The sequence below is a fragment of the Aythya marila genome (assembly GCF_965140915.1).
Source record: "Aythya marila genome assembly, chromosome: 4".
In the NCBI taxonomy this organism is placed as follows: domain Eukaryota; kingdom Metazoa; phylum Chordata; class Aves; order Anseriformes; family Anatidae; genus Aythya; species Aythya marila.
The window spans coordinates 7,583,450-7,595,278 of NC_139045.1; positions in this window are offsets into that span (position 1 = coordinate 7,583,450).

The window sequence follows — 11,829 nt, forward strand, 5'->3', positions numbered from 1 at the left end:
CAAGGGCATACATTAAACACATGTAAAGCTGTTATTTGACTGAATATGGCCAGAAATAGGAAATGCATAGGTTGATGTTTACAGCTTCTAACACAATCACCAGGAATAATAACAGATGTGCACAGCATAATATGCAACATCGGATTTTTCCCTTTATTGCTGAAGAAAATGTGTAGAACTGTACATCATGCTTTGCTTTGAAACGTCTTCTGGAATAGCTATTTTTTGTTTGTTTGTTTTGTTTTGTTTTGGAAAGATCTGGATTTTGGTATAAGAATGAAAGTGATGCTGGTTAAGAGTTAATGGAAATTAGATCGGTAAGGAATTAAATCCAGACTTCTGTGTTCTGTTTGCTTTTCTATCATGAATTTGTAGTGTGCTCCTGAGCAACTCTTCATTTCTATGTGTGCAAGCTTAAGCAGCCTATTAAAGGCCTGGGGATCAATATGTTTGACAGAAGGTTTTGTTTGTAAGCTCAGAGGGGAAATGCAGAGGCAAAGAAAAATGCACCCAGCAGTGTTTTTAACAACAGTTGTTTACTGTGTGGTGCTGTATGGCAGTATCTGGCCATTGTATAGTTATTTTGCAGCCAAAACATGGTAAATAGTTTGAAGAACTGTGATCTAAATGTATAGGTGAACAGTAAAAGGAATACACGTTTTTTACTATCTTCAGACTGGGGACAAAAGAGCAATATTAAGACAAAAAAAAATGCATAAAATAGAAAATATTTTTTTTTTTAAAGGAAGAAAAAATATTCCTTGTTTTTAGCACCTTTACTGCAAAACATCTCCGTAGTGCCCTCTCGTGTTCAGTACCAATACAGCACCATTTGCATTTCATTTTTAAGCAATCCTCCTGGCAATGCGTTGTTTGTAACAGAATAGTAACTTAGCACTCAGTTATTGTACAGTCACTACACAGGAGATGAGAAGGTGCCTGCAACTTGAGACTAAAGAGCACTGCAAGGAGAATCTTTTACTGGAATTTATGAACACAGCTGCAAAGCAGGATCTAAACCCCAGCATGCTGCTTCTGCAACACAGCGTCAGCAAAAGTAAAGCTGTTGGCAGTAAATAATCTAAAGATCCTTTGTGTTGAGAGGGCAGGCTTTTTCCTGTACTTGCTTGTTGTATAGCGTGACCATTTTTTCCCCAGCAGTCTGAGACAAAGTGAGTTTTATTGCTGTCTTCATTGCATTTGACCGCTTTTCTTAGTAGCAAGGTACAGTTACAGGGCAGAAAGTGATGAAGGTATAGTGTAGTCATCACCCTACTTAATACCAGATCAATACCATATCCCTTCCAAGCTCTCCTTGTATCCCTTTTCTGGATCTGTGTTGTCTTCCTTAGTGCTCTGAGACAGTCTGTTTGGGTTACAGTGGTCAGAAGTGAGCAGGAGAGCACTTAAATGACAAACTAGGGTGTTTTTTTTCCCTTACCTTTTCAGGTGAAGTAGGGTTGCTTTGAGTTGTTTTAGGAAAATCCGCAAGTCCTTCCCTGTTTTCTGGAAACCAACGGGCAGAGTGTTTTACCAAGTTGAAAAATAGCAGGCATAAGGTACATCTTATGTTGTATCTGGGGGGGCATTTTTAATTACAAAAATGTGCTAGCCATGTTTTAGAAGCCTGTATTTTTTTTTTTATTATTTTTTTTTTTCGTTTGCTTTTACTACCCCACACAGTTTATTAATGCAATTATTAGCCTAACAAAGCTGAAGAAAATCCTGGAAACTGTATGTCGCAGGTGCATGTTTATGGTGCTGTGTTAACAACCTCTGCAGAATGTTGCTCACAGATGTAATTAATAATTGCTGGTAGTTGTGAAATTGTTAGATGCCTCATGAGCATGGGATCTTTAAAACTTATAAAGAGACAAGCAGAGTCAGCAAGGAGAAATGTTTTAAGATGTGGCGGTTAACAGAGAGAAGGGAAGAAATACTTGCCTTTTTAATTGACATTTTTTAGACTACTGGACTAATTGCCCTATGTTCCCTTCACCTGGACCTGAGCTGTTATGACACAGTGCCCTGGCTGAGACCTGGTTCCACCTTCAGCAGCTCAGGTTCCCTTTCTGCTGCCGTGTAATGTAGCAGCGTGGTGCCCCTACTCACGTGCCACGAATGGCAAAAAACCTGGAGCCCTTTGCATGAGAGCCTCGAGCCTTGGAAAGTAGCTGCAGGCAAGCGAGCTCCCCGCGGCGTTCCCACTTCGCACATGCTCTTGACTGGCTTCTTGCTCGGGGATGGCTGTTCCTTCAGCACGTGCTTGTTCTTGTAAAAAGCTGTTTCTTACAATACAGACTGGAGTGTTATTTAAGCCTGTCCAAAAAATAACAATGATAAAAATAAATATATTAGAATAATATAGGGCTTGTGGAATGAGTCAAAGGGAGGTTCAAAATACTGGAAAGCCTGGCAGGAAAAATTGCTACTCGGCTGCAAGAAAATTTGCAAATACAACATGACTTTGTCACTGCGTTAGGTCCGTGATTGACCCCTCACAATCTGCTGCTAGACCGGAGGCATGATAGGAACAGGATGGGATAAAAAATTCTGCCATCTGAGAATGAGCCTGTAGCCAACATTACAGAGACAGACACAGACGAGTTTGCTGTGTACTGTTTCACATGTCAAGTGAGATTGCCCTTCTATTTTTCCCATTTAAAACAAATTTTAAAAACAACCATTAGTTTTATCATTGGTCCAGCTGAATTTAGCATGGAGAAAAAGCAGTTCTATTAAGTAGCTGATAAGGATTTTCAGAACCTCAGTTCTACTCAGTATTTGACATAAGACTAAGCTGAAGCAGAAAATAATTACAGCTAAACATTACTCTGCTGAGACTACAGAGTTATCTAGCAAATTAAAGTTCATTTGGCTAAGCAGTATAAGACTTTGGTCTCTGCTGACTGTTGTCAGCTTGTCTTTTTTGCCAGGTTCTAGGAAGAGAGAGAGAGAGAGAAATACATTCTATATTTCTGTATATTTTATACTCTTATTTATCTAGATTTCAATATATACGTGTACAGAGAGAGGCAAAATTTTAGACATAAGCTGGGTGGTCTATGTGAAAGAAGTCTTGTTTTGTTCCTTCAAAGGTATCCGTTCTGAATTGAAGGCTGAAAGTAATTCAGCCTTTTCGGAGCTGGTTTGGTTTACATCACCCTTAATACCTTATTACAAAAGTTATATCACAGACTCATTGACTAGCAATGCAAATCCTGTAGTAATATCTGCTCATCCTAGTAGTTCTCGAGGAACTCTGTAGAGGTTGTTTCCCCATCATGAGCTTTATTTACCTTCTGCAGTGTAAACCTGGCCATGCAACAGCAATTTTATTTCAGCCACTGACAGAAAGATGCCTTTGTACAAACTTACGGGTGCAGCTTTAGAAACAGAAGCTCATCCCTAGAAGTGTTATTTCTTCTGCTGATGCAAACGGTGCACTGATTTTGACTGTATTCCCTTCAGGTGTAGGAGTAGTAATCATTGTTAGCATGCAATAGAGCAGCACGGGGTTTTTAGAGCACCAGGTTAGTATGAAATGCTACATTGCATAATATGTTGCCCCTGGAAAGGTATCACAATGATTTAGGTGAGAGTGAAATAGATTTAAAAAAAAAAAAAAAAAAAAAAAAAGTGAAAATGTCTCTGTAAGCAGACCCTCTGGCACTTGGCATGCACTTAGATACAGAAGGAAAAAGAAATAAATTATTTTAGCTGAAGTGAAATCTCAGACAGTTGTCTTAGAGAAATAGTTACTGGTACATTGTAAAGATTTTAGCATTGCTAACCTTCACATTGTCAGCCTGAGATTGTGCGCTGCTGAAAAATGGGTAAAGATGCTTGGTGGAATGAAATGAAGGTAATGACTGCATTTGCATAGTGGAGAGTGTTTAGGGTAGGTTGTCAGCAACAAATTTATACCGAAAAGGGCTTTAAGAGAATTTTTCAGTGTTTACTTCTGCGTAAGCTTCACTCAGTGCGAAGCTTAGTGCTTTGCTCTCTGCAATGCTATCATGCAGGGACCGTATCACTGCATGTCCATAGTGCCTCCTTGAGGTCTCAGTATTTTGGCCATGACTGATCACGGTTCTGAAAGCGGGATCTCTTACTGAGTTGTGCACAGGAAGCGGGAGCCCAGGGTGTTTTTTGAATAAAGCTGCATTACACCAGCATATTACCCTATGTGCTTGCCAGGGCAGGCGTGTGGACTATCCCCGTGGTCCCAAACAGCTCTCACCGGGGATGTGGCAGACCATCCGAGGGTGGGGGATGTTCCTGGAGAAGTAGTACTTCCCCGCCGCGCAGCTGGAGTGCGAGTAACGGCGCTGGTTCCGTGGCACATCGTGGCTGGCCTCGGCTTCACACCCCGGCCTGGGGCTGGTGTTCATCGTGTGACCGTCCCTGTTCTCTTGCAGGGTGTCTTCCTGCAGGGCAGGCTGGCTCGTCTGCTCTCCAGCCGAGGCCAAATGCTGGAGGTGAAGAACAGGAATTGACATTGACTTTTCCGCTATTTTCTGCCTATTTCTATTTTTTGTAAAGCACTTTGTTTCTTATTTTTACCTCTTCCATAAGCATTTTGGAGAAGCTGTAAGCACAGGGTGGTGAAAGCAGGCTGCCTACTGCTCCATACCTAGGTAGTTACCTCAGCCAACTAAGTTACATCAGCGCAACCACTGCTTGTGGTCCCTTTGGAGCTGCCTTCATTTCCTTGCTGTCTCTGCTCACATCTCAGAATACACATGGTATTGGGCAGCTGAGACCCTCTTTTTTTTGCAGACACAGATATATGGGAGTGGAGGGAGAAGATTGCTTTCTGATTGTGGAGAGAAGTGCAGGGACAGGTAGTGCCAGCAAAGGAAACGTCTGGGCCTTTTGGATTTCCATCTTTACTAAAGGTCGTGCATCCAGAGAGGAGGTCCCGCGTCTCCTAATACTTGGTGTCTGTTCTAGATTTTATTCTTAGATGTTGAATAATAGACTTGTGGCCATTATTACTGTTACCTTGATTATTTATTCCTTCCGTGCAGGAGAAATCACAGATATTCACACTGTTCTTTGCCTCTGACACCTTTGTCAGGATACTCAGTACCATAACCTTGAAGACTGGGGACATTCCAAGAATGGTGATTTATTTAAAGCATCTTGCAAATCTCACACAGCGGGTTTGTCTAATCTCTTTTGTGATGGTCTGGAATCAAGTTAATCTATAAATTAACCTGTGGGTCTCCTGGTAGTAAGAGTCTGCACAGGCTGAGAATGGAGTAAGTGTTCATCAGCTACCTGTTAGGGTCAGGAAGCAGTGTGTGGTTGCTGTTAGTGTTTTAAGGAATATGTGGAGAGAAGAGGTTTGGAAAAGGAAAGCAACTCTTAACATTTTGCAAGGTTATTTTTATTGCATGGCTGTGTATGACTCAGGAAAAAAACTCCAGTGAACTGTCAGATTTTGCAACATGTGCAGAAGATCACTGGATGCGATGGGTGCCCATCTGAAAACAAAAAGTGCAAATTCTAGAGTTGAACGTCCTGCATTAAGGTCATTGTATGCCCTGACAAACCAAAAAGGTCAGTGTTTGCCCTCTGTTATCATACCATTTCAGTGCAGCTCTGCTAGGATGGAAGCAACTGTACATATAAATGTTTTGTAGCTAACAGCAAGCTCTTTTTATTTTATTTTATTTTATTTTATTTTATTTTATTTTATTTTATTTTATTTTATTTTATTTTATTTTATTTTATTTTATTTTATTTTATTTTTATTTATTTTTAAATTCGGGAATGCCTGGAAGCATATAGAGTAACTTAGGAAATAACATGACTAATAAACAAAAGCTGAAAATAACTAAACAAAATACAGGGAAGGGCAGGTGATTAAAGCCAATACTCAACTGCATATGATTTGAACTACCAAATCATTTTAGTTGCCATTTTCGTCCCATACAGCAATACTGGCACATTGCAGGTGTCCTAGTGTTATTCCTGCAGACTGCTGCCCTGCAGAAATTATTCTTGATTAAAAAGCCCGGGCAGCCTGCCAGATGCTCTGTGCTCTTCAGTACTGTTAGAGTGCATTCAGTAATTTTCTCTGATATTTTGGACGTTTAATTTTTCATAAATTGAACGATAAAGTCAATTTTCACATCACCACCAAGTTTTGTACTAATGGAACTCTACTAGCTTGTTCCCGATTTAAATGAAATTAAATTTGAAGTCAGAGTTTTGGTTTTGGAGGAAAAAAAATAAACCTGAATGCTAATTTTAAATAGCAGCTCTAAGGAAAGCCCTGTTTTGAACCATGAAGCAAGGTTTGAAGCAGTTACCAATTAACGTTATCTTTGGTTGTGATGATTAAGATGTGTGATGAGTTTGTGTTATTCTGTGTTATTGTAAGCATGCTCAGAGGAAATATTTTGGTTTTAGTGGATAGAAATGGTAGGTTGCAGCAAAGCTGTGGAATGATGGATTAATCACCACAGTGAATTCAAGGTTGCAAAGAGATGCCATGATTTGTGTATTTTCAAGAAGAATTTGACTCTGAATTGTATAGCTCACTGAACTTTGTGTTGTTGTGTTGCTTTTTGTTTGTTTGTCTTGTTTTTAACCACATCTAGTAAGACTACATGGAATGAGTTTTGATCAAAACATTTTGTTGGGATTGTTGACCACCGGACATCTGCCTATCCAATGTCTGCTTTTAATGCTGCAAAAACAATGCCTCTGTGCCATTAAGCTCTGACGTCTATGCTGTCACAGAAGTCCAGCCTAGCTTTCATCTGCTCTAAACTCAATCAAATACCAAAATACCAAAAGTTGATAGGAGACTTTAACAGAAAGAGGGAAGGAGGGAGGGAGGGGAAGGAGGGAGGGAGGAAGGAAGATATCATAACAATATTGAAATAGACTTTTTTTTCCAGATAAATATAAAAATAGACATTGTAAAAAGTAATTCTTTATAACAATGGGATGTATAAGATATACTCAAAGTTAAAAATATCTGTATCTGTTTAAAAAAAAAAAAACAAAAAAACAAAAAAACACTTTTCTCCTGGTATTGGCTGTAGTGGATTGATGGAATAACTAAAATAATGGAAATGGCCAATTTGTATAATATCTGATAACTTGTATAACTTTGATTAAAAAAAAAAATAATAATAATAATTGGAGATTAGCTTTTCCAAAGCCCTAGAATTTTTCTAAAATGTGTAGTCCTTTAACATATTCTGTCTCTATGTTTAAGATGAAATGCTCACTGAAAAAGAGTGTATATGGTAATTTGTAGGAGCAGAATATACTTTCTTTTTCTGTGGCTTCTGATTATCTACATAATTCTACTTAGGCTTTTATGTTGATTACTTATAAAGGACTAACTATGCCTAACTCAAGTTTTTTGAAATTCGCGTGGGAGGGTTTTCTTCTTTACTGAATTGTTTAGTAGATTTTCTTGGGTAATCTAAACCATCTTGTGAAACATGCATATAAAATCCCACTAGTTATTTAGAAACCTCAGAGCATTACATCCCAAATTCAAAGTATTGCCTCAAAGTATGTATAGAAAGTATAAAATTACTGTTGGCAGAGTGTGTTTGGGGGATTTTAGGTGCGTTACTTTGTCACAACGCTGTGTTAATATTTAAATTAGTGAAATTAAATGCAGTAACTTCACGGACAGTTGGATGTTTGACAGAACTATGCTACCAGCCAGCACGATTGTTTTCACACTGTAGATAAAATCACACCCCAAATGTTGATTATCACTGCAGCATTCAAAAATACTTCAAAGGCTTCCCATTTCCTTATGGAGGATGCATACAGTAGTTGCTTAGAGCCGTCTGTTATCTGGCTCTGATAATGTGCTCTCGAGGGACAATGTAATTTATACTGTTTATTGCTTTATTTGCCAGCTCTCAACTTTTACCTGGAAAGCGTGTCAGAAGTCCTGGTGGTATAATGGAGGGAAAGGCCGAGCTCCCTGAGAAGCAGTGCTGCAGAGGGCTTCCTTCTCAGTAGGGTGCCAGGCCGGTGTGCCTTCTTTTTTAGCTACAGCAGGTAAACATCCCTCCGTAGCAGGCAGTCGTGTGTTCCCTTGGGCAGGGGTTTTCAGCTGAGCAAGTGGAAGCCCAGATTTGCTGTGCTGAGCAGCCTGCAGAGGGCAGGGGGCTGGGGATGGATGGATGGAGGCTCTAGAATCCCCTCGGTGCTTTGTGACACCGCGGCAGCAACGCCACCACAGCTCCTGCCTCTCATCAGCTGAGAGAAATGCTCCTTTACCACCAGTTCACCCATCACGTTTTTATCACTCTTCCTCTTCAATGTGAGAGGAATATTAATGACCAGGAAGAACTAGTTTATGGAGAGAAGTAATGTCTGCATGTGGATGCTGAAAAAAATAGATGCACACAGGACTGTAAAATCACCTGGCCTTGGTTTTGTGTGTTCATGAAAATTCACACTTTTGGAGAAGATTTCAGGGATGAATTTTTCTGGAGTACAAAAGTACAGTGTTAAATAGTCTACCTGTTCATTTTCAGCACTGGAAATTGGAAAGTAAATCTAAGAAGGGGATTGATGCATTACGAAGTGGCCACTGTTTCTTACCCGAGATGTCTTTGTCAGTGTGTCTCAGCTTTTAGGCTCTTACGTCACTGCTTATATTCCAGAAGGCACAGCTATCAGAAAGGGCTTTTCCCTCCCTTTTAAAGGTAGACCACAATTTTGGTCCCACTGGGGTGCCTTAGTGATCTGTTATCCTGTGATCTCAGTTTCAGGGCATTGTACCTGCGAGTGATTTCTACTCATTTAATTTTTGGCTTTGTTGGTTTGCAAGCCATTTTGGAAACAGAGAGGAGGATAAAAGCTCTGGCTGAGAGGTCAGCAATAAATTAGGTTGTGGTTTCTTATTGTGGCTTTAAATTCTTCAGCAGAAAAAGGCGGCATACCCCCTCTCCCTTTTTGTGACTCCAGGAGTGGGAATATGTGGTATTGTGCACAATAAATGTGAGAATTAAATATATATATACATATATATATGTTTGCTTTTTTGTTTACATTTGGAAGGGAAAAAGGAGAGTTCCTGGTGTGACTCTTGTATTAATCACTTTGACAAATGTTTGGGTAACTTACAGGCTATCAAGCTAAGATGCAATTGAATCTCTTCAAGAAGGAAGGCGGCTGATAGCAGAAGTGATCTGAGAAAGGGTCCATGCAGCTCCTAGCTTTTGATCCTGCTGCCCAAAATGGCCTGTTATCGTTTGTTTTATTGTAAGGCCCATGTAGAAAAGAGGCTGTTGTGGAAGCACAGAGGTAGCATGAAGCGTAGGCTGATTTTGAGATGTCACGTGTGGGGAGGCAAACTGCCAGAACCCCAGCACATGTGCTAAAATGTGTGTCCTGTTCCTGAAAGCACTCGTACAGATTCTCTTTAAATCAAGCCAAGGAGAATGGCATGAAATTGTGGATCTACTTCCTCAGGAGCTCTGTGTCTGTGGGATGGGGGAGAGCACAAGAGAACCAGAGTTAACAGAAGACACCTGCACCTTTGCTACATGTAACAGGCATTGTTGTAGGGAGAAATTCAAGAAATCCAAAGGATGTGGAAGGCACTGCAAAATAGGAGTCTTTCATGCTGCTCTTCAGTTAATTTTCCATCAATGTCCTATATGATAGTCAAGTAAACTATGTCAACAGAATGGCTTCCCAGGGACCATGGCTGTCTGCCTACAGAGCAGAGTTCAAGCTGCAAACCTTGTTTTTCCAGTGCACTGCAGCTTTTTACAGTTGCTTGGGGTTTACACGTAGTTGCTATAAAAGCCAATTAAGCAAATAGCCAGTTGAATTCGTTAAAAGGTATTTGCTGTTAAGATCTCAAATAATGCAGTATTGCCTTTATCTAAACATAGCAAACAAAAGTGAGGTTCTGGAACAGCATTTTAGTGAGATGCAGTACAAGGAGCTTAACCCTATCTGGTAAATTGATGAAAAGGATCATTTGGGAAATCTTCTTTTCTTTTTACAAAGCAAAGAGTAAATTCATAGACTGAAATTCAGTGTAATTCTGTGACTGGGTTGCATATCAAGAGCTACTACGGCCAAATAACAATGCATAATATGTTAAATGTTAAAGAGGCAATGACATATCTAAAAGAAGAAAGAGTCGGGTAAAGGCCAGTAATGTTAGTTTCCAAAGTTATGTGTCTTGGGAGAGATGGATATTCTACAGTTCCTTTGTTCAGCTTAGCCTGTTGGCTACAGTGGAAAGTTAAAGGATGAGGCATTATTAAGGTATCAGAATCTGCCAGTAATTCTGGCATTTTGCTTTTTCACACTTTCCTTTCCCCAGAGTTGATCTATATTTCAGCCATTACAGTGCTAGAAAAATGCTGAGATATTTTTTCATTTTTAAGGGAATAGCTCTTATGGGTCTGTATTCTGTTGTGCTATGAAAAACCCAAGTCCAATTTTCCAAATATTAATTAATTAAGATAACTTTCTCAATGCCAGATGTTCTTCAGGCAAAGGAAATACCATCTCTGTTTTAGATCACGTTCATGGTAGTTGCTAAAACAAGTTTACAGGCAGAACAGACTCGGTCAATAAATAGCAACTGAGAGTAAGCAATGAGAAAACCAACAGAAATGCTGGATAAAGCCAAGTGGAGAAAAGTCTGTGATCTTTCTATGTTCAAGTATCTTCAGCATGTGAGGGGAAGGGCTGCCATAAAATTTTGAGGTCTGGATCCTTTCATGAACTGCCAGTTGAAGATGTTGCAAGGCAGATCTTATCAGTTCTTACTATGGGCAGGGAACCTGCTCCCTTCTGGCTGAATTCCATGTTTTTATCACTCCTTCCAGGGCTGAGTTTAATATGTTCCGTAACACCAGATATGATTACTCAACAAGTAGGAATATTTATTTAGTAATTAATTGCCTCTCTTGGTTCTAATTTCTGGCTAAAATCAGGCAGTAAATATCTTTGATTCTCTGAGCTTTTTCTTTCCGCATATTTATCTTACTGGTATCAGATAACAATAATTGCATTTTAAGAAAGGCAGAGATTGTATATCTCTTGTTTGAACTGGCCAGGGCTCATTGCAGCAGTTCAGGTGATGCCTTCCTCAACACCTTTCACTTGATTTCACGCTTGAAGTATGTAGCTGCTCGTTTTCAAGGAGTAGTTGGGTTTTGAATTATATGAAGGCAACAAATTTTTTGGAGTTGTATTGACAGTGCATTCTTGACAGTGAAAAGCATTTCTAAAGAAAGAGCAAATTTGCTAGGTAAGGTTCTCTCTCATTCACGCTTCTTTGATTGGGTTATTCAGAGAAGCGTATTGTTATGAAATTCCCAGAAATGAATTGAAAGCAGTGTTATTGGCAGCCTTTCATGTTCACGTGAGATAAATGTGGACAAGAGATTAACCAATGCCTTTATCTCTGTAATTTTGCTGCTGCATTTCTATGAGGAGACTTAGATAACTGAACAATGTTGATCTGAAAGTCTAAGAACCGAACATACTTATCATGAAGGAATTAACTGACAAATCATTGCTTTCTTCATCTGTGTTTTGAAGCAACAATCTTTTGGAGTTAGAAGAAGGCTTGGTCTCCAAACCAATTCACATCATTTGACTTGCTGCTAAGTCTAATTAATAACTCATGAATGTGATTGCTAGCTGTTTCGCAAGCTGTCCTAATTGTGAGGATTTTGATCAAAATAATTTAACACAGCCCACAGAACAGGGATCATCAAACATAAATGTATGGCATTTATGAACACTGTGGCAGTAACATCGTTGTATTGCAAGGTAAACTTGGAGAATTACACTAAACTC